At 44.6% G+C, this 25,838-nt stretch overlaps 1 gene segment (V, D, J or C); it reads right to left on the bottom strand.

Annotated features, from left to right (window-relative positions):
- Positions 1–582: 582 nt before the first annotated feature.
- Positions 583–25,838, bottom strand: part of LOC308251095 (T-cell receptor alpha chain constant-like) — a 49,659-nt gene continuing 24,403 nt past the window's right edge. The window contains exons 2-5 of the C gene segment in view: positions 4,845–5,099; positions 3,333–3,377; positions 2,340–2,447; positions 583–1,132 (exon numbers count right to left, since the gene is read on the bottom strand).

Genomic DNA, 25,838 nt, shown 5'->3' with positions numbered 1-25,838 from the left:
AGAGCTCATCTCCCCTTTTCTTATCCCCACAACCAGGATGGTGGGAGTGTAAAGTCTAGCTAGGGTCACAATCTTCCCCCACCTCCAAGGGCCTGGGCACTGGGTTGGGACCCAGGCGGTGGACTATGGGGTGGTCCCCAGCCATGAATTTGTAGGACAATGTACAGTTTCTACGGGAAATCAGTCTGAAAGGAAAGGCAAAGGCAATGTTCCTGGGGGACAGGAGGCAGTGGGTGGCATTTTGGGGATACTTGCTGTGTGGTCCCTGTCTGCCAAATTTTAACTACATTTGCTACCACCCATATCCATGGGCCTCCTGCCACAAGTGGCCCAGTGGTGTGGCATAAAAACGGAAGAATAGGGACCCAAGCTTTTAAGTGGGTTTGCCTTGCCCCCAACACAGCCTTCTAAGTGGAATTTTTTAGAGGTTATTCCAAGAAGAGGTTGACTTATGCAGCTTGTTGAGTTAGGCTCCTGGGATGTCATCATAGACAAATGTGTTGGTTTCCTTCTGCTCAGCTAGTGATCAACAGTGAGCTGAAAGTGACCCTGACCAAACCCAGTCAAACAGGAGACGGTCTTCGCTCTTTCAAATCAATTTTAATGAAGCCAGGGCAGCAGAATATACAACGTGGCTCAGATACACAACACAGCAAGGCCTAGATAATGAGATAATTTCCCCCACATCTTGGGGAAAAGGGTGATATGTATTTCTTTATGAACACTATTTAAAAAAAAAAAATATAAGCTCCTCACAACATTCTCCAGGAGCTAGAACCTGAGAGAACCCCCTGGTGATCCACCACCCACTGGGGCATCAGAAGCAGTCTCTGGCAGGGGTAGGGGGGCCACAGCCAGGAGAGGCTGCAGTAGCCCCTGCCTTTGCTGGGAACATGGGGCAGTGACAGGCAGCAGTGGGGGGACAGAAGGAGTGGTAGCAGCGTTTGGCAGCTCTTCAACATCTTGATTGCAAATATCTGGTAGAATCCAGTTGGTGGCATTGTCAGTGGGGTCTGAGAGGTGGAAGAAGCCTTCTCCTTCATGGAGGCTGAGAGCATGTCTCTGCTTGAGGGAGAGAAGGGCGGTGAGGAGCGAGCAGCGAGGAGCATTGGGCTCTCACATTCTTGCTGACCTTGAATGAGGAAGAACAAAAGTCAGTCTGGACACTGAGGAGACAGACCCTGGACAGCTGGGGATGTGATGGAGATGCCTCCATTTGTAGAGTTCTAGGAGCAAATGGACCCTGGAGTTGTTTTTGATGGTGGTAGGATGGGATGCACTGGTCAGTAGGATGATCAGGGACACTGGGGGAAAAGGATATGGAGACTCCTGCCAGGATTAGGGTATAATCTATACTATTATAAGGGTAATATGCTAATTAGACTGGACATCTTCTGGACGTCCTTCCGGACAAAGCCATGGTGGCGGGGGCTGAGGCAGAGGCAATTAGGGGTGATCAGGCTGGCAGGGGAGAGCAGTTAGGGGTGAACAGGTGGCAGTGGAGAGCAGTTAGGGGTGATCAGGCCAGCAGGGGAGGGCAGTTAGGGGTGATCAAGCTGGCAGGGGAGCAGTTAGTGGTGATCAGGCAGGCAGGGGAGTAGTTAGGGGGTGATCCAGCCAGCAGGCAGAGACAGTTAGGGGCAATCAGGCTGGCAGGCAGAGATGGTTAGGGGTGATCAGGCAGGCAGGCAGGTGAGTGGTTAGGAGCCAGCAGTCCCGGATTATAAGAGGGATGTCTGACTGCCTGTTTAGGTTGATCCCCAAAGGGTCCCGGATTGGAGAGGGTGCAGGCTGGGTTGAGGGGACCTCCTCCCCCGCACAAATTTTGTGCACTGGGCCTCTAGTATAATAGTAAGAGTGTAATTTCTTCTCATTATATTGGAGGCACAGAACATGAGGAAAGGAATTGGGAGCCCCATCAGGTTTTGCAGTGAAAGGGATGTGATAGAAGGCATGATGGAAGGTACAGTAGAACTATAAATGCGTGTTGGGGTCCTGAATTTCTCTATTTTTTTTCCCACTCATTAGTGTGTGGCTCTTGATATTACTTGGCCCCAGTTTCTTTCTTTCCAAAATAAGGATAATAGCCACTGCTCATACTTTGTGAGACATGACTCAACTGAGGTGACTATTGTCATCTGAGGAATGTATTGTGTTACACAAATGTCTTAGGCCATGGTTATTAACAAGAGGAACTCGTAACAGAAGAAAAATGGAGGAGTTTGGTGGGCCCAGACTTAGCACTTAAAAAGAAGATCCTGAGGACAGGTTTGCTTTCAGAGCTTGGGGACCCACCCCAAGACCCTCAGCCCCACCGACTGGCTGAGATGCCCGCTCACCTCAGCTGGACCACAGCCGCAGCGTCATGAACAGGTTAAAGCCGGCCACTTTCAGGAGTAGGATGCGGAGCCCGATCACTGACAGGTTTTGGAAGTTTAGGTTCATATCTGCAAAATCAAGAGGCCACAGTGGTTTATAAGCATGTACACCTGAAGTCTGCACAGCACCCTATGGCATACCAATGGCTTTCCCGAAGGCACAGTGGGGTGGCTTTCAGCACCTGGATCCACCTCTCCTTTGAGCTTCTGTGCACATCCCCTCCTAAAGTTTTGTACATTTCTCGGGATTAATAGTATTTCATTTCAGAAGGGAAACAGCAACTGCACTTAGTCCTTATTTTATTTCTGAGCCCCACAGGGGATGGGGAGGAGGTGGGTGCTCAGAACTCACTGCAATCCCTTGGGTCTGGGCCCCTAAGTGAGAACCCAGTGGTTGAGCCACAAGCAGATGACTCATAAAAACAGCTCAAGTGGAAGAATATGGGCCCAGGGTAGGTGGGGAGGAGTGATGGGGTCCTTGAGAGAGAAGATCACCATCTACTTGAGTTCTGCTGCTTTTCTTGAAAGAAGGCAAAACCCCCTGGCATGGAAGGCAGCTGCCCTCAGGGTGACCTGGTTAGTTTAGGGCTATAAGCTCATCAGAAATTTCACAGCTGGGCCACCCAGAAGCTCTTGTTGGCTTTCCTGCCAGTGGAGTGATTGAAAGGCATACAGAAGCATAGAAGTGAGTCATTGGTTGAGTAAAACTAGAGACTCATCCTCCAATTTCTCAGAACGGGAAAGAAAATGAGTCATGATGAGAGGAACCTGGGGATCCAGAAAGACCCGGGCTGCTCTGGGGAGGGCTTGAACTGCTCTTCCTGTTCCTCATGATGTCACTCCTAGATCCACAAGTTCCCTCCCACCTCCCCTACCCAGGCAGGGTTACTGTGGTCTCACTGCTCCCCAATCCCGTGCAAAGCCATGCAAAGAGAGGACAGACCCCTCTCTTACCTGTTTCAAAGCTTTTCTCTATCAACGTGGCATCACAGGGAATTTCTAAAAGGAGAGAGAGAGAAAAGAAATAAATTTTCTTAGAGTCCAGAGTGTGCCGACTCTCCCACTCCAGACCTCCTAGGAGTAGGACAAGTGAGTGTCTGTAGCCTTTTCCATATTTCCTTGTGGAGAGATCTGGAGGAACTTGTCACATGTGGGCACCTGCTGGGAGAGCTCCTGCACCAACACCCTGGCTTCTGGGCACCACTTCACTCACTTAACAAACACTGATTGTGCAAAGTTCATGTTACATGACACAAGGCCACAGGAACCATGAGACACAGACCCTGCCCTTGGGCAGCTTCCAGGCTGGAGTCCGATAGAGGCAATAAGATACACACAGTGACAAGTGCCATAGGGGTGTAGATATGCTGTAATGTGGTCCATCCCTGTACCCCAAATTTCTTCCTTTGTTTTCTCTGTCTCAGTAAATGACACTGTCATTGGCTCAGCTGCTCAGGCATAAAATCCAGCCGCCACCTTCCTTGATACCCTCTTTTCCTCCTCATCTCTGCATGGTTCTACCTTTGAGTCCCAACTAGGGGACCCTGTCCCGACCTCCCTCATCTCTCTGCTGCATTAGCTTCCTTTCTGCTTCCACTCTTGCTCCTGCAATCTAATTCCCACCAGCAGTCAAAGTGCTCTTTTAACAAGTAAACCAAATGTCATTTCCCTGCTTAAAGCCAGACCATAGCTTCTCACGGTAATTAGAATAGTATCTGCCTTCTCGTGATCCGAGAGGCCCTCTGATCTGGCCTTGCCTACTTCTTCCCTCTCATTTCCTACTGCTCTTCTCTCTCACTCAGCTCCTGCCTCAAGCCTCCACAGGGTCCTTTCTCTGCCCTTGGCACAGCGTTTTATCCTTTATATCTCAGCTCAAATAAATTTCCCCAGAGAGCCCTTTCCTGACTTTTGTCCCTAAGGTGGCTGTTTCCTCAACTCCAAATTAAAGCATATACTATAATCTAAAGCTATATAGATTTCTCCTTGCTGATGGATGGTTTCCCTCAAAACCCCTCACTGGGCTTTTTTACTACTCCACTCCGGTGCCTGGCATTCCATGTATGCACAGTCAGTGGTTGTTGAATGACTGACTGAGTGAGGTCAGGTGCTGGCAGAGAAAAAGAAACAAGAGGGAACTTGGAGAAGGGCATTAGAATGGGGCCTGGAAGAGTGGTAAGGGGCAAACAGCTCAAGGAGAGGCAGGGAGGTGGGAACTCAGAGTGAGTGAGACCGAGAGCCGGTGCCCTCTCCTGCCATCTTCTCCCCTTCTCTTTTTGCCCAGGACATTCTGTGGCCTGCCGGGATGGGCCTCACTGGTGCTCAGTAACAAGGGGGCTTTGCTGACAATTGATGAAGCTGAGGCCATTAATCACAGCAGCATTTAGATACCATCTGCCTGAGACAGTCCCAGCCTAGCCAGGCTCAGGGTGAAAACTCTGCTTGCACAGGCATGGAGGCTGTACTCACCTGAGCTGGAGTAGAATGTCTCGTTGAAGGCGTCTTCACACAAGAAACCAGGGCTGGCACTCCAGCGCAGAACCCCGTTGCTCTTGGGACCCACGGCCCTCATGTCCAGTGCCATGCTGTTAGAGCTGAACGCGGTGGACGTTGGGTCTTGTGATACATTGATTTTAGAATCAAAGTCGGTGAATAGGCAGACGGAAGTGTTGCTGGATTTAGGGCCTCTCAGCTGGTACACGGCGGGATCAGGGTTTTTGATATCTGTGGGCCAAAAGGAACTGGGTTAGGAGATGCTCGTTTCTCTCCTTGCCCCAACCGAGGCCCGAGTCCAGATGCCAGTGATGGTCAAGAGCAGGGCTCATTGGGCCTGGCAGTTCACATTTTCAAGCTTTGGATGGAAAAGAACATTCTAGAAACCATCTGTTTGCAACAGACTGGGACTCAGACACAGGTACAAGCCATGAGTCCTGGCCAAGAGGCCAGGTTCTCAGTGAATGCCCTCTGCCAGGTCCTGCCTGCCATTCTAGGAAACCAGAAATGAAGGCCCACTAACTCTTCTACTCAATAGGAACTTCTTCAAATGCTCAGCAGGCCTGGTAGAGAACACAACCCTGGCAGGACAAGTGAGCACAGAGAAATCCCAGCAATGAAAACCATACATCTTGGAATCTAGCTTGGTCTCCCACACTTATGCTGGGCATTGGTAGGATCTAGAAATTTACAATAGGCTGGGATTAAATTAGAAGGTGGGTCACAGTAGTAGGAGATTTCTCACATCTATAGAAGTTCTGGATTATAAATCAAACACTTCTGTTTAAGCCCTGGCTTTACCATTTACTAGATACAAGCTTGAGCAAGTCATACCATCCCTTAAATCTCAGGAGTTTCATCTGTAAAATGAAGATGTTACCTCGTTCACCTTCCTAAGTAGGCTTTTCTGAGAAACTAATAAGAGTTTCTCCATATAAAATTATATTTAATAAACTGTAAAGTATTGAACAGATGTAAGTAGTTGTAGCTACTGATACTACCAGGATATTGTTACCACAATGTGCTACCAAGCAATGCAGAGTTTCTACTCTTCACCCCCAGGAAGCAGGAGTTGCTGAAGGCTTTTCCTCAGTGATGAGAATAATTTTTCAGTATTTCTGTACGGTTCAGTGTTTTAGTGTAATTCTCATTATTTGTTCTTTCAGACCTCCTGCCTTTAGAGGAAGTAGCAGAGGATTAACACATTGGGGCCACCCAGAGAGATTACAGCAGGGTTGGGACTACAGCTTCCTGCCCCTGTGGTTCTCTGCTCCCACAGTTCCTCACCATGCATACAAGGCTTCTCAGACTAGTGCTGCACCCCACTTGCTGAGCCAGCCAGGGTGGCCTTGGCAATGCAGACATCCAACTGGACCTGAAATGGGAAATCAGCCCTTGGCATGGTCTTGGGATGCTGAGTCAAGGCAGAACTGCCTGTGGGTGGGGCGAGCCCTGAAGCAGCAGAGCATACTGGGTCCATGGTCACATGTAAGGGACATCCAAAGCTTTGGAACCTGAAGGATTCTGCCAGCTTCCCTCCAATCTCCACATACTGTGGGACCTGGCATAACCGTGGGTTAAGGCCCTATGACATAAACTTTTTACTGGGAGGGGAGAGATGGGAAGTCATTAGCAGTATCAACACACCCCAAAGGATTTTTTAGTCATCAGTGGGAGTCGTGGGCGTGACTGGGAAGGGGAGCATGGAAGGGTGTGGAGATGCTGAGAGAATGTGGTCTCAAAAAGAAGGCAGAGGTCAAGTTGCCACCAGATGCAGTTTGGCCTGAGGGGGAGCAGGATGGCTGTGGGGGCCAGATGCCCAACTTTGAGTCCTGGTTAAAAACTTACTTAAGTCTTCGAGCCAATGGCTATCAGGCTGGAGAAGGTCAAGACCATGCTGTCCAATATGATTGATAGTTTTTAGCTATGTGTGGCTATTTAAATGAAAGTTAACTAAAATGAAATAAACTTAAAATTTCAATTAAAAATTAAAACCTCATTTTATGAGGTGGCTGCTGTATTGGATGGGGCAGACTGATAGAACATTTCCACCATCACAGAAAGTCCTATTGGAAAGCATCATTGGAGAGAGCAATGCCATGGATCACGAGGCTTTGAGGAAAGACAGTAGGGATTGAGTGTGAGACTTAAAAGCCATCCTTAAGTTTGTGAGGGGTGACTACCAGGGGCAGACCAATTGCTCAGCTTTGCCGATGAGAGATCAAAATAAAATAGCAATAAATGCAGTCAGACTAATTGAGGTGATTTTTAGCTTTTTGCACATCCTGTTTTTACCAGTTAATACCCTTTGGGCTTCCCTATCCGCATTTTTGCTGTTGTTTCTCCTGTTCATCTTCCCTACCTCTGATCTCCTCTCTTGCTCATCCTCTCCCCATGTCTCCCTTCTCAATTTCTTCTTTGAGCTCATTCTCCAAAGTACTTGCCTAGAACTTTCTCTTCTAAATAATCCAGGGACTCCCTACTGCCTGTTGAATAATGGCCAAACTTCTTGGCATGACATTCAGGGTCTGCCATAATCTTCCAAATCTTGAATTTCCTCTCTCAAGCCCTTTATATGCCCTATAAGAGTATTGGCTCCCTGGGATGTCAGCTCCGTGACAGCACAGGCCAGTCTCTGGTTTACTGCCCCATCCCTGGTATCTACCACCTACGAGGTGCTCAAGAAACAATTGTTGAATAAATACATGGGCTATTGACCATCAGGTTTGCAAAATTTCTGCTTATTAGGCTTTTTGGTTAAAGAAGCTGGGTACTCATCCCTAAACTTGATTTTTTAAAGCCCCAGTTTTCTTTTACGCCCAGGTACCTCTGGCGCAACCTTAATATTTTTATCTGAAAACAAGAAAAAAGTCACTTTTAATTTTAAGGGCTTTAGGGGCTCTGGGAGAGAAGCATCTTGTTCCACCCTAGCAAGATAAACATGTCCTACCATAGACGGTATCTCCAAAGGTAGCTCTAGCAAGACTGGATCAACTTTTCAACGTGGAAGTTCAGCTATTCTAGATCCTAACCTTACATTTGAATTAAAAACTAACCACAAAAGCATGTGTCCCAATGCTCTGTGCTTTAGGTCCCTAAGGCCACAGCAGTGATTGAAAGCTCCCTTACCACTAAATCTGTGCTTTGCAGTTAGACTCTAGGAACCCAGAAATGTGAGTAAGAGAAACTGACTGAATCCTGCCGAGGCTCTGGTGAGCATTAGGAAGCGGTAACACTTCCTGGGAAGACTTACTGGGAATGACAGAAACTCTGGTGCCTTTGCCATATTGCAACTGGGAGGCAACACTATCATACCACTTCCATTATTTCCATTACAGAAACCCTTAGTTTCTCCTCCTCCGAGGAATGGGGTAACTAACCCCTCTTCCAGCCCACTGAGCTATCCATGGAAAGAGCTGGTCCTTCACCTTCATATCTGGTCTGCATTTCTAAATTGGATTCCATTTCCCAGTGACTGGCCATGGCCTTGACTGTATTCTCTTGAAGGCTACCACATTCATTTTCTTCATTGCCTAAGAAGACATTTTTGCCTTTCTCTCCATCTAACCTTATTATCAGATGTATTTACTTATGCACAAATGCATATGCCTTGTTTATTCTTAAGATCATGACTTCTTTCTTTTTGTTCTTTGTGCCTGGAACCCACTCTCTCTCCTTTCTTTGTTCATACAGATCTTATTTATCTTTCAGGCTCAAGAAACCTTTTTCTACTGCATAAAGCCATCTCCATCTAGGCCAACTTTCCGGCCAAGACCCTATTCCTCTGAATCTCTAATGTGCCTATTGACATCATCAATTGGTCAATACTAAAATAATCTTCAGGTTGCTGAATTTACAATAGTTCTGTCCCTTTTGCTACTTTTTATCCTATTTGGGGACAGGTCAGAAATCTATCAAAGATGTCTCTATACTCAGTCTAATATTTAATAGAGTGATGGACATATTGAAGGCATTTCAAAATAACCATTGGACAATTAGAGTTCAATTTTAATGTGTTCGACCAAGAGAAACACAGACTTTAAAGATTGAAAATGATGACTTCTCCCTTCACAAAGGCCTCTGTAGGACAATCAGAACACCCACAGTTGGCTTCACCATAGTCATCACCAAGATCCCAAGGGCAAGGATTAGTGGCACTGGCCCACGGGGTGGCAAGTGGTGCCATCTGGGATGACTCACCAGATATTATGGACACTTGGGTTCCTTTCCCAAATGTGAGTTTACCAGTCATTCCTCCAGATTCACACTGCAGTTGACACCATCACAGAAACTCACTGGCCCTACCTCCTACTTCAATAGGAAAAGCACTGATTTTCTGTAAGGACTAGAGAATCACACTCTTTAGAGTTAGATCTTCTGCTCTTTTGTGTTGAGATTTTGTCTCTGGTGTGTTCAATCCTTTCCCTCCTGTCCCATCTTGCTGTAGTGCTCTGGGTTGGAGGTTGTGATTTTAATAAACCAATAATTTAGTAGAGCAGATCCCCCTGCTCAGGGGAGCAGTATCTTGGATCTTCTCGTGGATGGCCCAGGACTATTTGCCCATCACTGCTTCATGATTCTTTAGGTCCTAGACTAAGGATGTTTCTGGGGCATTGAGGGGTAGATGGGAGGATATTTGAGGGATGAGTGGAAAGAACCATTTGGGATCTTACTGAAGAAAATACCTGGGCTCAACTCAGCATCTTAGAAAAAAATGAATTAGAAGTCAATGTCCACCCTTGCCCCACTCTACTTACTTGGCTGGACACTCACTCTGGTCCCTGCTCCAAAGATGAGCTTGTTAGCACCAGTATTTTTCCACTACAAGTAAGGACTTTGCAATAACCTTCCTGATGTTAATCTGTTGGAACCCACCAGGATCTGAGAGCACCATCCTAAAAGTCTCCCTGGGTCTTTATTTCTTAGACTTCCTATTTCCCAGGGAAGCTGCTCTCCTTTCCTTTTGTAATAATGTAAGCTTTAATACAGCAATACCTTGATGATAATATCAATTTAGAAAAGCTGTCATTTGTTGATTACTTGCTATGTACTGGGTGTTGTCTCATATTATTATGATGTGGTTATTGTCATAGTGCTTTTGAGAAAGTGGAGACTATTAGCTAGACAGAGTAGAGACAGAATTTTCCCCAGATCTGCCAGCCTCCCAAGCTGTGCTATAAGCCCCTACCATCTTGCCTCCGCGCCTTGTTATTTCACAAGGTGTAACTGCTGTTCAAATAGGGGTTGGAGTCAACCTTTATCCTGAGAGAGGTTCAAAACTCTACTTAAACTCCAGAGAGGAAGATTCTGCTCATTAGCCAAACCAGGGAATTCAGCTACCTGCTGCAATACGAGAGAATTTGTGTTTGCCATTAATCATCTCTTTCCCCCCAAGGACACTTAGCTGATTTCCTGAATGTTCAGATTATCTGGTGCGGATGTTATAGGCTTTGCTTGATAGCACCAGGTATCTGGAACTCCTTTTAAGTTTTCATGAATTATTCCGCTCAGATTTTTATTTACTCTGCTGGCTCTTGGCACTTCTGTCTTGAATATGAGAAAGGGGTACATTTTAAGTCACCGAGAGCTTATAGAAATGGAAAACAAATGTTCCATTTATCCCTGACTTTGCCATAAATCATTGCCTGTTTTCTCATAGATAAGTCATCAGTTACTTTTACCCTGGTCATTTGCATGGTCTTACTCACTTGGGTGTACAGCCAGCCTGGTCCCGGCTCCAAAGATCAGGTTACCGTAGCCACCAGATGCCACACAATAGGAGGGTGCTTTACAAGAACTCTAACCAGGCAGGGTCAGCCTTCCTGGACAGCAACGCCTCCTGTCCCTGTGTTACAGACTCCTCCAAATCCCCCTATCTCTGACATACGAGAGAAGTCTGGCTCACTGAGTCCTAATTCCTCAGCTTTCTTTGTAACCACCCCACGGACCTTTCCCTCAAAGCCGGCTTGAGCTGGTCTGGCCTTCTGGAGGGTAGATGCCCATTCTGGGTCCCACAGCTGAATTGGAAGAGCCTGGAGAAGAACCAGGGATTAATTTTGGAAATGAATCTTGAGGGAAGCTTTATAACAATGGAAAAGATGGGTAGGGCTTAATCATGGAATGGAGGCCTATGAAGGACACCCCTTTTAGAAAGTGGTTCCCGGAGGGCAGAGAAAGACAGGTTAAAATTGCCATGGGAATATTTACATAACTGCACAGGAGGACTTCTTAACTGTGAAGGTTGTGAAAATCTGGAGTAAGTTACATAGGGGGCTCGAGAACTCTTTCTCTGGAGGTTTCTAAGATTCAGGTTGATATCCATGTGGAGAATAAAAGTCTCCAAAGTTTGAGAGTGGTTTAGACAAGTACTTTTCAGTGAGGAGTTATAGAACTCCAGTCCTTCTAAATTTCCCTATAAAAACGTTTCTAAGCCCAAATAAGTTTGGAAAATGATGTATACTATATTTCAGTCTTAAAGACTGACAATGTATATTATCACTTCAAAGGCTCTGAGAAGTCCTGCTGGTAAAGAAATCCAGAGCTTCTCAAACCTATTTGATCCAATAATCTTAAAAAACAAACAAACAAAAAACACACACCAAAACACCACTCATCAACACCTGTAGAACACATGCACCTTTAAATATATGATCCTTGGAAGTCCTTTCTCTAGTTCCAAGTATGTAAAATTCCATCCTAAATTTTAGCCTAATTTTATCCTTAAGTTTTCTGTGTTCTCAATCTGTTTGTTTTACCTAGTCCTGTGGACACAGCCTCATGGATGCAGATTATTTCTTTCTAATCATTATGAAACAACTTCATTCTAGGGCAATGGCTGGACACGGTATCCATTGTATAGCAAGTTCTCCTGCCACAGCTTGAGGGGAGATACAGACGCAGTCCACCTGCAGGACCCAAAGCGCCCCAATATTTGCAGGGCTGACCTACTAGGAACAATGACAATGGCAACTTTGAAGCCTTTCCCACATGTGAATTTATCAGTCTTCCTTCCACACACCTTCCCACACACCTTGGAGCTGTGTACTTCAAAAAAGAGTCTTGTCCTAATGGAAACATTCCCTGGGGGGGGGGGGGGTTTCTCAAGTGGTGTAGACTTCATGTAGTTATCATTAGGCCTCTCTCCCTTTGCTGCTCAAACCCATTTGCGCTGCTTCCCTATCATAGGTATTGTAGTTATGCCTCTGAACTCTGGATCTTGAGAACTATGATGGGTTCCAGGCTTTCTAAATGCAGCCTGCACTGCCCCACGACAGGGAAGAGGGCTTGATAAAACAACAAATGAACAGATAAACAGGGAGGAAGTTCCCCTGGAGAGATGGTATCTCCTTCCCCATACTGTGAGCATTTGGATGGATTCTGTAATTTCCTTGTTTTGAAGTCTAATATATCCATTGGAGAATATTTGCTACTGCTCTAAGCCAGTGGTCGGCAAACTGCGGCTCGCGAGCCACATGCGGCTCTTTGGCCCCTTGAGTGTGACTCTTCCACAAAATACCACAGCCTGGGCGAGTCTATTTTGAAGAAGTGGCATTAGAAAAAGTTTAAGTTTAAAAAATTTGGCTCTCAAAAGAAATTTCAATAGTTGTACTGTTGATATTTGGCTCTGTTGACTAATGAGTTTGCCGACCACTAGTCTAAGTCAATAGATTCTAAACAGTCACTACACCTCCACTCAAGCCTTCCCTGACTTCCCTCACCAGAAGGCATTTTTCCAACAATCATTTGTTCAGTGACACCTATGCTAGGCTGAGGAGGTGTAAGGGTGAAGGAGGGAGGGTGCTGGCCACGGGGTTTACGGGGCCATGCAGGATGGATATAGGTACCAGGCAGCTAGGCTAGGAGGTCCACCACCTTCCTTTCTGCTCCCATTGTGTCTTGTATGTGTCTCCACTGCAACATTGTGATGATGGCGCAACTGTCTCCATGCAGAGTTTACCCCCTGTGAAATCCCGAGAGGCAGAGGTCTGCATGGTCCTTCCTCCCTCCCTTTCTCGCATGGAGCATAGTGCTTAGACTATAATAGTTGCTTAGTAAATACATTGAATAAGAAGGCCCTCTAAATATTTAATTGTATCTTGATGCAGTCTTGCTCTCTATCTTCTTTTATAAGGACTATTTCATTTCTCTTTTAAATTGTTATGATTTCATTTCTTAAACTTTTTATTGCTTTGGTTGCATTATTTTGACATTAAGTTCTTTCCCTGTCTCTAGACTAGATGCCCAGTTTTGCAAGAGTGTGCCGACTGCTCAGGGTCTTTGGGAAGTTTAGTTTATCACTTCTCATGAAAACTAGAAGGTAACGAAAATAAATTTTTGGGCATAATCAGTCACAACGTCTTTTCTGATAAAGATCTTTTGTCTCAGAGGAACCTAAGAACAGCAAAAGAGTCTGACTCTGCATTGATGAAAAGGCCAATTCCCACTGGCAATTACTACTGTTAGAATATAAACCACTACTGAACCAGTGGCTGGGAATTCAAATTTCATAACATCCAAGCCTCATAAAGAAACATGAGACATTAGCTCAGGAAGTGCAGATTCATCACATAAGAAAGTAAAGTAGGGACTTTCTGTGTCTTTGGTGAGTCTAAGGTCAGGCACTTACTTGGAAGCACATGGAGTCTTGTTCCACTCCCTAAAGTGAGTGTTCGGCCTCCTGTGTTTGCACCCTGGTACATGGCAGTACAAATACCTGCCCTCTGCCCCCAGGGCGGCTGGCTGGCCCCCTCTCACATTACAGCCCTCACTCTTGGCAACAGAGCTTTTTGAACAGCCTGCTCCATGGTTTTGATGATAAATTTCTCTCTCTGTGTCACTTTAGGTTCCATAAACAGTCCCCCTAGGTTTCTACTTCCCTCCCTGCGGTACCTGCATCCTCCCTGCCCAGTCCAATGACTTTACTCTTCAGAAATGCTGAGTCCTGTGCCAAGGCTGCCATGGTCACCACGGAAAGAAGTCTCAGGATGGGCCAACCAAGGACCAAAAGGTGGCCTTTGGGTCTGAGCCTTCCTTCACAGAGCGCAGGAGGGATGGTGGTGGCAGTGCAGTGGCGTGGTTAACAATGCAATGGAGTAAAATAGATTTGAGTTAAACTCTGGCTCTGTCACTCCTAGTTGTGTGATTTGCCCCAAACATCTGTTTCCTCACCTGTGAAATGGGAATAATACCAGCTACCTAACACTAGGATGGGCATGATCATCAAATGAAAAATTACACAAGGGACAGAGTGTAGTCACTGGCACATGTCAGGCATTCAGTCAGTCAGTAGTAGCAAGTAAGAGGATGATTCCAGCAACACTTTACACGGAGAGAAAGGGAAGCATCTTCTTGCACCCAGAGGAGAAATGTCCCCACTCCACCACCAACTCCGGTACCACTGCGTGCCTCAGCACCCTGGCTGGGATGCTCTCATGGAGGACAAATAGCTCATCGGTCCAAGGGAAGGTGCTGAGAGAGAGCCTCAGTTAGAGGGTTGAGGGGCAGGGTAGATCCTTGGCTGTCAGGGATAAAGTTCTGCTTTAGCAACCTAACCGAGAATGAAATATCTTTTCTCAAAATGTGGGCATTTGTCCTCTGCAAGCACCGTGCAAAACCCTAGTCCACACAGCCTCAGTCCCTCCATTAGACCCGACACTCTGATACATTACTCCCAGACAACAAAGGACTCCTTCAACAATGAGCAGACCAGACTCTCATTATTGCGATATCCTTCCAAAATGTATTTCTGTCTACAACATTTCCCTGATCATTTCTATAACACTCACATGGATGAACAACAAGGCTGGTCCCTCTTCCAAATGTAGGTATGTAGTTTCCTCCTGATACACACAGCAGGGAAAGCCTTTGATAAAACCTGTCTCCTGTCACCCCCTCCTACCCACTGCCCAGGGATGTCAGGGCAACAATCCAGGGAAATACTGGCGGATGCTCCCTGAGATGCAGGAATCTCTCACAGCCGTCCTCAGGCCCCTGAGCCATCACCTCAGAGCAGTGATGGGAGCCTGGGATTAGGGACTGGACAGCTCCTCACCCCAGTTCCCAGGAGAAAACACACACACTCCTGCAAACAGAGAAGCGGGGCAGCAACTCCCCCACACCACCACCACCGACCTGCCTGCTTGGGCAACACTAAGGGCCTGACTGCAGCTCTGTTGGCCGATATAAGGGGCTCCTAATGTGCCCCAAGGACAGAGGCAGAGGAGATTTGATATTACATTGTGCCGACGGGTTCTGACCGCCTTTCTGGAAGCTCCCCTGTTCTGTCTTTCCCTTCCTTTGCTCTTTGAAGCTTCCCTTCGCAGCCTCCTTCCTGGGGCCCAGGGGTTGGTCCCTGCCTATCCCTGTCCCTGGCCAGACTCCAGGCAGGATTCAGGGCCTTCCTGTGATCTGTGTGTTCATCCTTCTCTCTTTACCTCCTGGAAGTAGGCCAAGGCACCCAGAGCTCTTTGGTTCCTTTCTTTCTAATGACCTTCATTCACACAGGGCCCTGCTTTCAGGAAAGGCTAGGACAGAAAAAAAGTCACAACAATTTCCATAACATTTTTGAAAGATGGGAGCAAACCGAGATCACACTCCTACTTCAGAGACACGAGGTAAAGCTCACAGAAGTCATGGCCTGCTGGTTGGTGGTCCTGGGCTGAGGTGGAAACTCTACCCTCAGTCTCTGACCGCTGTGTGCTGTCGGCCCTCAGCTGACCGCTCGCTGGGCTCGAGGGCCGTGTGAGCAGAGGGCTGTGTGAGCAGAGGGCTGTGTGAGTAGAGAGCTGTGTGGCTCTGCCAAGCTCAGGAGTGGGGGTGATGGGCTGGAACCCTGACATGGCCCCGAACTGCCTGCCCAGCATGGCCTTGGACAGATGCTTAGACTCTGAGCCTCTGGTTCCTTCTACCACATGAATAAGACTTCCCCAAGGTCCCTTCCAGCTCTCACATATGTGGTCTTTTGTTGAGTTTGAAACCCAGCCTCAGGGAAGAGCAGGGAACAGAGGATGAGAGTGTGGTCAGTAGAGATGCCGAGACAAGGGAGGGTAAAGGTTTGGGACAATGACCATCTGAGAACCTGAGGTGTGGCATTAATGGATGACACATCCTGCCCCCTCCCATGGAAATAAAAAGTAGTCCAGCACTGGGGTAGGAACAACAGTGGAGGGGGTCATTTTTACAGAAGAATCTGGGCTCACTTACTTGGTGTGACCACCATGTGGGTCCCTTTCCCAAAAGTGACTCTGTTGTTTCCATAGTCACACTCTAGGTAACTGCATAACAAAAAGGTCCTGGTTCCCGCACCCTCTAGTGGAGGTCACACACTCTTCCCCGTAGCTCTGAAAGCTGGGAACCTGGGAACCTGGAAAGGCAGACCCCAATGTTTTCTCTGTAAGGGGCAGGAGGGGGACTGAAGGAGCCTCCCTGATAGCTGTAACAGCACCAGCTACCGGGTGGTTTCCATTTTCTTCACCACAGCTATCAACAAACACAGCCCCCGGCTATTTATCCTCTAGGTAAAACAGTTTCACAAAACTGCGAAAATCTGCCTCCTACATGGGCCGGGAGGTGAAAACCTGCCTCCTACATGGGCCGGGAGGTGAAAACCTGCCTCCTACATGGGCTGGGAGGTGTGAGTAAATCTAGACTCAGGCAGCAGGCAGGCATTTCCCACCTCAGCTGCCAGGCTGGATAAGAAGACACCCAGGCAAAAGCGTATTCTCCACTTTGCCAGAAGGTGTAGGAGAAAGAGCATTCCCAGCACCCTGTGCTGCCACAGTGTCTGGGCCTGACTCGGAGGACCTGCGTCCTCTCGGCGTGAGCACAGTCCAGCCTGGTGACTCAGCCTCACTCACTCCTGTTTCTGTCCTCAACTCATTCAGTGCTTCCTACACAAAGGGGGCTTTCTGTCCTCAAGAAAGTAAAACATCTTAGCATAGAACAGACTTCACTCCTTTTCCTGAAACATCCACAGGCTGTGTTGGCTCTCTGCCCGGGAATGGGACCATCCACTGCCAACGCTGTCCCGCCTCCGGCCCGCAGGGCTCCCCGCCAGGTCCCAGGTCCCGTGCAGGACCAAACACAGCGCCCACCTTAGCTCAGTCACAGTGTCTGACAGGACTGGAAGTTCTTGAGAGCAGGGGCATTATCTTAGCGTCTTCTTTTCTTTGCTTATTTCTTTTAAAAAAACCAATCATGGTCCCTAGCTTGTTGATGATACTCAATAATCATTTAATGAACTGAACTTACTTTTACTCTCCATAATTATTGGGACAAGGAACCCATTTTGGGAGAACTTAAAAGCCAAGTATACTTTGGTAAACGGGAGCTGCAATATCTAAGAGCTTAGGCAGAGAAAACCCGAGGAAGCGTTTCTGAGAGAGACGGTCATGAGGCAGTAAAAACCCCGAGAATCAGGAGGTTCCTATGAACCTCAGCAAGGAGGGGAAACGGAATGATCAAGGAAAATCCTAGACTCCAAAGTAAACGCAAATATTCTTCTTCTGCTATCTTGACATAGATTCTTCTTAAAGGGTAAAAAAAATAACAACGCAGAAAATATATATTCCAAGTTAGCAGCATTGTAATGTTCAATAACAACAAAATAGTGGTAGTAGTAATGATGATGATGATGATATCCTATTACAGACCATGCTAAATGCTATATATATAAACATAAATCCAGTATTGGAGATGGGGCTACACATTTCTGGAGATCTGACTTACGTGGGATGATCAAAAGTCGGGTGCCAGTTCCAAATATGAGTGTCTGAAAACCTGTATTCACACACTGAAATATCTCTCTACAGAATGGCACCCTGTAGCTGGCATTCTTAAGTCACACACACGTTAGTTACTGGGCGAGTTCCTGTGTCTCTGTGCATGTACCAAAGTGGGAGGGGGTATATAATTTAGCTATTTAACCTTCTTTTTTCCCAAGAACATAGGAAGGTGACAAGAAATAAGGCAGAATCCAAAAGGAGATCCTGCTTTGTCTAGAGTGAGTTATATAAAAATGTCACAGCCATTCAGTTGAAAGAGCCATTCATATCATTACAGCGTTTCAGTCCTAGACAGGACTTCGGGCAGTTTTATCCACCCGTGCTTTTTAAGTGTGCAGTTCATGTTTCCTGCACGATTGATGCTCATGAATACTATCTAATGCAGCAGTATCACGGGCCATTTATCTTCTTTAAATAGCAAACAAACCATGGGGGGAAAATCAGCAAAGACAGATGCCCCTCACTCTAATACAAACCAAGTTATTTCATGGAACTTACTTGCTTTAACAAATAGTCTTGTTCCTGTCCCAAAGAAAACTTTGAAGTTTCCAGTATTGCCCACAGTGGTTTGTGCTGTGACAAAATGGGCCATTTCCTTTTCCTTCCATTTTTATACTACAGCTGGGGCATAGGCCCGGGGAGCATATGGGTCATTGCTAATAACAAGAGCGCTTTTTAATACTCCCCTAACAAAACCCATTTGTTATTTCCCCCTTGTTCTCGAACATATCTCACAGCTCCTGTCTACTGGAAGGTTAGTTCACCAAAGAGTAGTCACTCTGCTGTGAGAACCAAAGAACAGGGTCCCCAGGTTTTAGTCCTAGCCTTATCTCACTGACTTTATGATATTGGACAATGTAACCAATCTCCCCAGGGCATAATTTTCTTATTAGAAAAATAAAGAGGTCTGAATAGGCATTTCCTTATCTCCCTTTCGGGGCTAAAATTATATCATCTAGCAATGTCCAAACTGCCCTCACTGTTGCATTTTTCTATAACACAAATGAGTCAGGCACTTGCAGATCAGTCAAAGTGGTGACTGGTCCACCTGGAGAAATACAAGAAATAGTGAGGGAAAGGGGAAGTCAGAGCAAGGGAGTAGCTGCTGCCAGCTCTGCTCTCTCTTCTCTCCATTGGAGTAAATGATCCCTGTGGTCCTTGAACTTTTTGTTTCTTCATTAAAATGGGAAGAGAATACTTTGGACACTTGAGGCATTCAAGTCAAGATTTTCCAAAGCTCCGACTCTAAGTGATGGCAATATCTAAGAATACAAAAGATAAATTCCATGTATTTCCTTACTCACTGTGATTGGCATCATCTCTCATTTCTAAATAAGCCCTGGCATAGGGTCTGTGACATAATGTGGTAGAAAGAGCAAGGCTTGAGATCAGGAAGCTGACTCTGGTTTGAATCTAGACCCTGCCACTTATTAATCTTTTTTAAAAAAACCAACCATGTTAGATCTTGGATAATTATTTCTCTGAGCCTCAGTTTCCTCTCCTGTAAAAGAGGAATACTGCCCCCTGCCCCATAGAGTTGTTTAAAGACAAAAAATATCATATGTTATGCATATGTTTATTATTTCTATATTAAGTTAGATTATTGACTAACAAGGTTATTTCCTTTGGGTTATGGAATTTGTTTATGGACTAGCCATAAGAATCCATACCCTCGAATCATATAAACTCTAGGGTGGTATAGGAGCACAGATTTTTGAGAGCTTCAACCTTTTCACCTCACACTGGAAGAGTATGGGGCACACAGTGGGGCAATGTGTGGTTCAGTGTCACATTGCTAGTTGGGACCTAATCCAATCTAGAACTACACTGAAACCAGAAGCCCTGGGCTCCTTTCTCTGCACTTCACTGACTCTTCTTGGACAGTAATTTGTATAAAGGGACACAGTCTATAAAGTGAACTGGGTATGGCTTACTTGGGGAATGGATAAAATGACCTTGAATATCCTCCTCACAGTGTGTCTCTGAGTCAATGGCAGTAGAAGTAGAAAGGGTCTATTACATCATGGCCAGACAATTTTCAGCTCTTCTAACCACACTCCCTCCCCCAGTCCCTTTATCAGGCTCCGTTTAGCTTAATTCTAGTGCTAAAAACGTCAATATTAGACAGAGATCTGTCAGCCTCATATCATGGGAAAAACCGTAATGGTTTGCTAACTTCTATTGCAAAGAAAATAGGTTCATATAGTGTTTGATTACTTTTACTAATTTATCTAGGTACCACAATTCTTAATACTTCAAAACTAGATTACAGTTAATTGTAAATAATATACAAATGACAAAAATGAAATCTCCTTTTCTCTTGTTCACCATCACCAGAATGCATTTTGTAGTTACCATATAATCCCACACTTACTCAGCTCCACTTTTAGCTGGGTGCCTGTCCCAAAGGTGAGTTTGTTTGTTCCTCCCCATGAGTCCCACAGTGTCTGATGCCTCATAATAAACTCCCTTCTGTCACTTCACCTCTTTTCCCGATTTACCTAATGAGTTAGAAAACACTTAAGATTCAATGTAGCTATTTGACTTATTCATCTGAGAAAATAGCTCTCCCTGTGACACCAAATGGAATAAATTCATAGGCTGTTGGTGCTGGGAGACTAGAGAGGTTATCCAGATCTACTTCCCAATTTACAGATGAGAAAACTGAGGCCAGAGGCAAGAGATTTGCAGTAAGTACACTGCTGTTTGGCAGCAGAGACCAAAACAAGGTCAATTTGATTCTCAATCTAGTGTTTTTCCTTCTCCACCACACACTGAATGTACTGTGGTAATTTCTTTATCCTCTTCTCCCCTTTTTCCTGGAAACTTGATTTCTTTGGGTGTTTGATTTCAATTAAACAAGCATTTAATTACTTACTTTGTAAAAGGACCATATTAGACACTTGATGGGATATATGAAGAGACTCTGTTCTCAAGGAATTTTCAGTTTTAATAGGCAGATCTTCCCAGTAATGAAAGATTTCTGTAGCTGTATATATCACAGACTGTCCAAGATACCACAGCTGAATTTGGGAGAGAGGACAAAAGAATGGGAGGGATGCCTGGGGAGAGACTATAGTCCAGGCTTTATACAGGAAGCCAGGCTATTTCTGGAGAAACCAGGTTTGTCCTAATCATCTAGGATGTTAGTCTCTACTTCATTCTGACCCAGTGAATTAGTTTTACTGTTATTTCCATCTTTTCTGTTAGCTATTTTTATTTTAAAAAGCCCTCCATGAAGGTTCAATCTTAAATTCATAGGTCAACTGAGGAAACAAAGACGATGCATCCATAAGGGTAAAACACAGTAAGAACATGTAGATGCCTTAACTTACATAAGAGGAAAACTAGGGTGGGATGGGGTCAACATTTACCTGGAAAGACGAGAAGCATAGTGCCCTTTCCAAAGGTGAGTGTGTTGTATCCTGAATTCACACTATAGCAACCCCTCATACAAAAATAGCCAGCAGTGTTAGGCTTTCACTTGGGGAAGAGGGAAGAAAACTCAATCATTTATGGATAACCTATCATGTATCAAACTGGTTAACAATCTTTTGGGCCACAACTACAACAACTGTGTCACAAGCTGAGATATTATTATCCTTACTTTACAGATGAACTAGCATTGCTACCAAAGACACAAATAGCCTAGATGCATGAGACAGATAAAAGGCATAAGATAGACAAATCTTAGGAGGACCTATGAGAGATGAATCCTCTTTTGTATTCCTACAAGAGTGATATTGCACCTGTATTACATATATACAATACAGGCAGTCCTCGGGTTACGTTGGACTGGACGTATGCCGTTTTGTGGTTATGTCGCCATCTCCCAGTTATTTATAAAAAAAAAAGTTCTGTCATTTCGACGTATATACATATGTGCTTTATGTTTTTTATTATTTATTTACCACAAGTAAAGGTCAGGAATTGTTATCTTTCTTTTAATTTTTTTTACTGTTTCACTTCATTACTACTGTGTATGTGCTCCATGTGAGTGATGTAGGTGCTTATGTAGGTGAGTTCTGACTTACGACGAAAATCACATTATGTCGCACCGTAGGAACGGATCTCCGATGTAACCCGAAGACCTACTGTATATATGTATATATGTATATATGTATATATGTAATATTATTAATCATATATATATAATTATTTTGCTAGAACCAGACATCAGAACTCTAGTAATAGTGATCCACCAAAATTCCAGCTCACCCACTATTACACATCATTTCTTGAGACCATGAAGACATTTTATCCTGAATCTTTCCATTATTTCCACTTACCAGGCCTGACCAGCAGTCTAGTCCCACTCCCGAAGATCCATTGATAGCCAGCATTGTTCCCACAGTGTTTCTTAGTCAACCAAAAACACTCACAAGCCCCACACATCCTTCTCATACATGAGAATAAGAAATATGGTCCTTTCAACTACAAAGTAACTTTCTTTTTACGTTCCACATAACACACAGGCCATTTGACTCAAATTTGGGCATTTATTGTGTAACACTTAAAATGAAGTCTTTATCTACCCACACTTCTGGGTCTATCAGCATCAAACTTATGATTTTCAGCTCTATTTATCCAACAGATGCATCTAGTCCTTGTGTCTCAATTAGAGTTATTAAGTTTTAGATTCTTGCCACAGTGTCTCTCCTAATTTGGACTTCCATCAATCTGAAATGTCATGGAATAGGATCCAGATCATTGAGTGACAGCTTCCTGTTCTGCAGACTCAGTGGGAGCCTTATTACTTACTCAAGTCCTATTCTGCCCCAAAGCCAGGTGTCCTCTGATTAAAGGACATCCTGTCTGCTTCAGGTGTGGTGGACAAACAGACAAACAAACAAACAAAACAAAAACACCACTTGTCTTTTCTTTAGTTCTTATCCTTTGCAAATCTACTGTTTCTCATTTCTCATATTAGAACATTACAGAATAGATGAGGAATCCTTCTACAATCTCTTTAGTCTTCTGAAAATGACCAGGAAAGGCCTATTATGTTCCATTATCTGCTCCAAACATTACAATCAGAAAGGAGACAACATAAAGAAGGAGAAATGCTTAGGAATTTAGACTTACTTGGGGTGACTTGGAGCTTTGTTCTAGTTCCGAAGGTAACTTTTTGGCTACCCCAATGTTCACACTATAATGCAGGCCTTTGCAGAATGGCTTCCTATCTCCTGCCACTTTCATTTGGGTAGCATTTAAGTCACTCTACTTCAGTGGAAGAGAGAGTGGTTTTCACTAATGCCCATGACTATAGATCCATATGAAAAATAGCTAAGAACCTGCATATGCATTCTTTTCATGTTGAATCACACTAGATGACCTAGCTTGTATTTTATTTGTGTATAGCATTTAATAATTTACAAAATGCTTTCATATACATTAGCCTATTTTATCTTTAAAATAACTTATGAGGTGATATTATATATTTTTGTTTTATAGATGAAGAAATTGTGACCCAGAGGCACTAGTCAAGCCAGGTTTAGAAGAACTGGAAAGGTTCAGGCAAACTTTCTGTTTTTTCCTTTAGGATCAACTCTCTGACTTGGCTGTTACAGTCTGTTATTTTTGGTTCATGTCTATGATTATTTTTCTCCACAGCTAGATTTTTCTATCCTTTGTGCCATTACTTTAACATTTCTTTTTACATCAGAATGCACATAGGTCTGCATAAGCCATTAATTTCTTGACACTCAGGCCCTACAAATACTGCAGTAAGTTCAATGGGCCCCAGTAGCCACATTAAACCTCCTGCTTTAGTGACATATCACCTGCTTACTGGGCTTTACTGATAATCTCACCCCACTCCCAGGGATAAATGTGTTATAAATCATAGACATGCTACCTGACAACAATGCCTGAGCTACCTTGATAATAAAGTAATGTGATTAGCATGAATATCTCCTCCCCCATAGGAGCACTGGCTGGGATTCCCCCCTTTTTATAACTGGAATAAAGACTAAGCCATGAAATTAAGGCTGTGAAAGACTCTTTTTCGGGCACCATAGTGGTTGATGTAGGGGAAAGCCGGAGAAGTGTCTGAGTGATATTCTTTGGACAACCCTGACACTTATTTTACCCAGTAATCCTGTTTCCCAGCCAAAGGAGACCAGCTTCAATCCCCATTTTTACTTAGGAATCAACTACACACAATCTCATGTTTAGCAGATTGCTCCTATCCCTAGGTAACCTTTTCTTCCTTTATCACTTTAATGTATTTAAAAATTATTTGTGAGCATGGAGTGAAACATGGGGGATAGTTGGAGTATTAGGGTTGGGGGACAGAATCCATTTTTTTTCCATTTTGTTTTAATGGTTTTCATTACTAAACTGCAATACCCCATTGAGTTAAAGAATAAGGAGACATTTAGTCAGCCTGTGCAATATAAGCCAGCAGGATAAGTACAAGCATTATGATCACTAATAACCAGGTACTTACTAGAACTCACTGATATGGTAGTTCCTTTCCCAAAGACCAATGCAGTTCCTGCCTGGTAGGCACAGTGAAACGAGGCCCTGCAGATACCTCATGCATCCACTCACCCACTTACTCCACCTTGTATTTAACTATAAACAATGGAAACATATTATGTCCTTGCTCTGGCAAGGAACTCAGTGGGCTTTCCATGTTTGGGTGTGCAATAACAAAGCTCTGTTAATTCACGAGAAGGAGGGTAGATGGTGGTAGGTCCTTCACTCACTCAACCATGCACTGAACACCTCTGCATGGACTAGCAAGGCACTGTGCTAGGCACGGGGCATAGAGTGGAGAGCCGCTCAGACACCATTCCTGTCCTCATGGTGCTTGCACTCTAGGGCTAGGCACACCTGAACAAATACTTAGATAATATAATGTCAGGCAATGAAACTGCATGAATAAAATCAGGCTGGGCAATAGGACAGAGAACCACCGGAGAGCAGCTGTATTTGGTGGCTTGTTAGATTGGCTGAGCAGGAAAGGTCTCTCTGAAGAGGTGAGGTATGAAATGAGGCCCAGGCATGACCTCCACTTACAGATAAGTAAATTGAGGTCCTGAAAGATCAAAGTCTGGCTCCAAATCACACAGCATCAACTACGAGCGTGGACGCTTCTCTCTGGTGAAGTACTAGGGCTAAGTCTACCATGTAAAACCCTGGTTAGAAAAGATAAAGTCAGACAGAGGTTCTTCCAAAGTGACTGTGGGATGTTATCTGGGTAATGGGAAACTGTGGCACTGGCCATTGAGGCATTGTTTGCCCACTTAATAGGGAAGCAGAATGGACACAGTCTCCTCATCTCAGTGGCCAGCTTATCAGAAAAACCCACTCTGAGATGCCAACACCTTCTCTTCTGGTTGGCATTCTCTTAAAAACAATGCAAACCATAACCTTATAGTTAGGATGGGGAGGGCATGAAGAACTCTCTACTCCCAATTAAATCTGAATAAATTGAGGATAGTTAGCAGTCCACTTAGATTTTAAAAAATGCTTGTTACATGTCTCAATAATTATTTGAATTCAAAATTCATGGTAATACTTACTAAGATCCACTTTTAACATGGTCCCCCTTCCAAAAACCAGCTTCTGGGCGTTTGAAAATTGCACAGTGATCTATTTCACCACAAAAACCAAAGGGCACTTCATTTTCAAGTACAGGAATTCTCTCAGTGTTCTTTCACTTGGTTGAAACCCAGTTCAACACTAAGCACATATTTAGGTAAACTCAAGAAAAGTCTTAAACTCACACACTCTTTGGAATGGTAGGAAACCTCAGAAACCATTTACTGTAAGCTCCCAACCTCACAAATTTCCCTCCTAAGCAATCTCAGGTTTTTATAATATCCAAGGACAGTCTTGATCACCAATTCTCATGTTCTATTTTTTCATAATGAGAAAGGTTCACCTTATTTCCAGATTCAGCCCTTTCTCTGCCATACTGAAGTTCATTAACTCTCCAATAAAATTTTTCATAAAATCTAACTTTTTAAAAATTATGAATCATTGGACAGACCATACTTTTCAAAGAGATTTCACATATATTATCTTATTTGAGTCTCACAAAATCTTTGCGTGAGGCAGAGCTGGGATCATAAACTCCATAAACTCCAAACTGAAGCTTTGAGAGCTTGAGTGGTCTTCTCATTGCCTTGTGGTTGGTACATGGCTGGGCCAGATCCACAGTGTCCTTTGGCTCCTA

The sequence above is a fragment of the Plecotus auritus genome, assembly GCF_963455305.1.
Source record: "Plecotus auritus genome assembly, chromosome: 1".
NCBI classification, from domain to species: domain Eukaryota; kingdom Metazoa; phylum Chordata; class Mammalia; order Chiroptera; family Vespertilionidae; genus Plecotus; species Plecotus auritus.
This window is presented reverse-complemented; position numbering and strand designations above follow the sequence as displayed.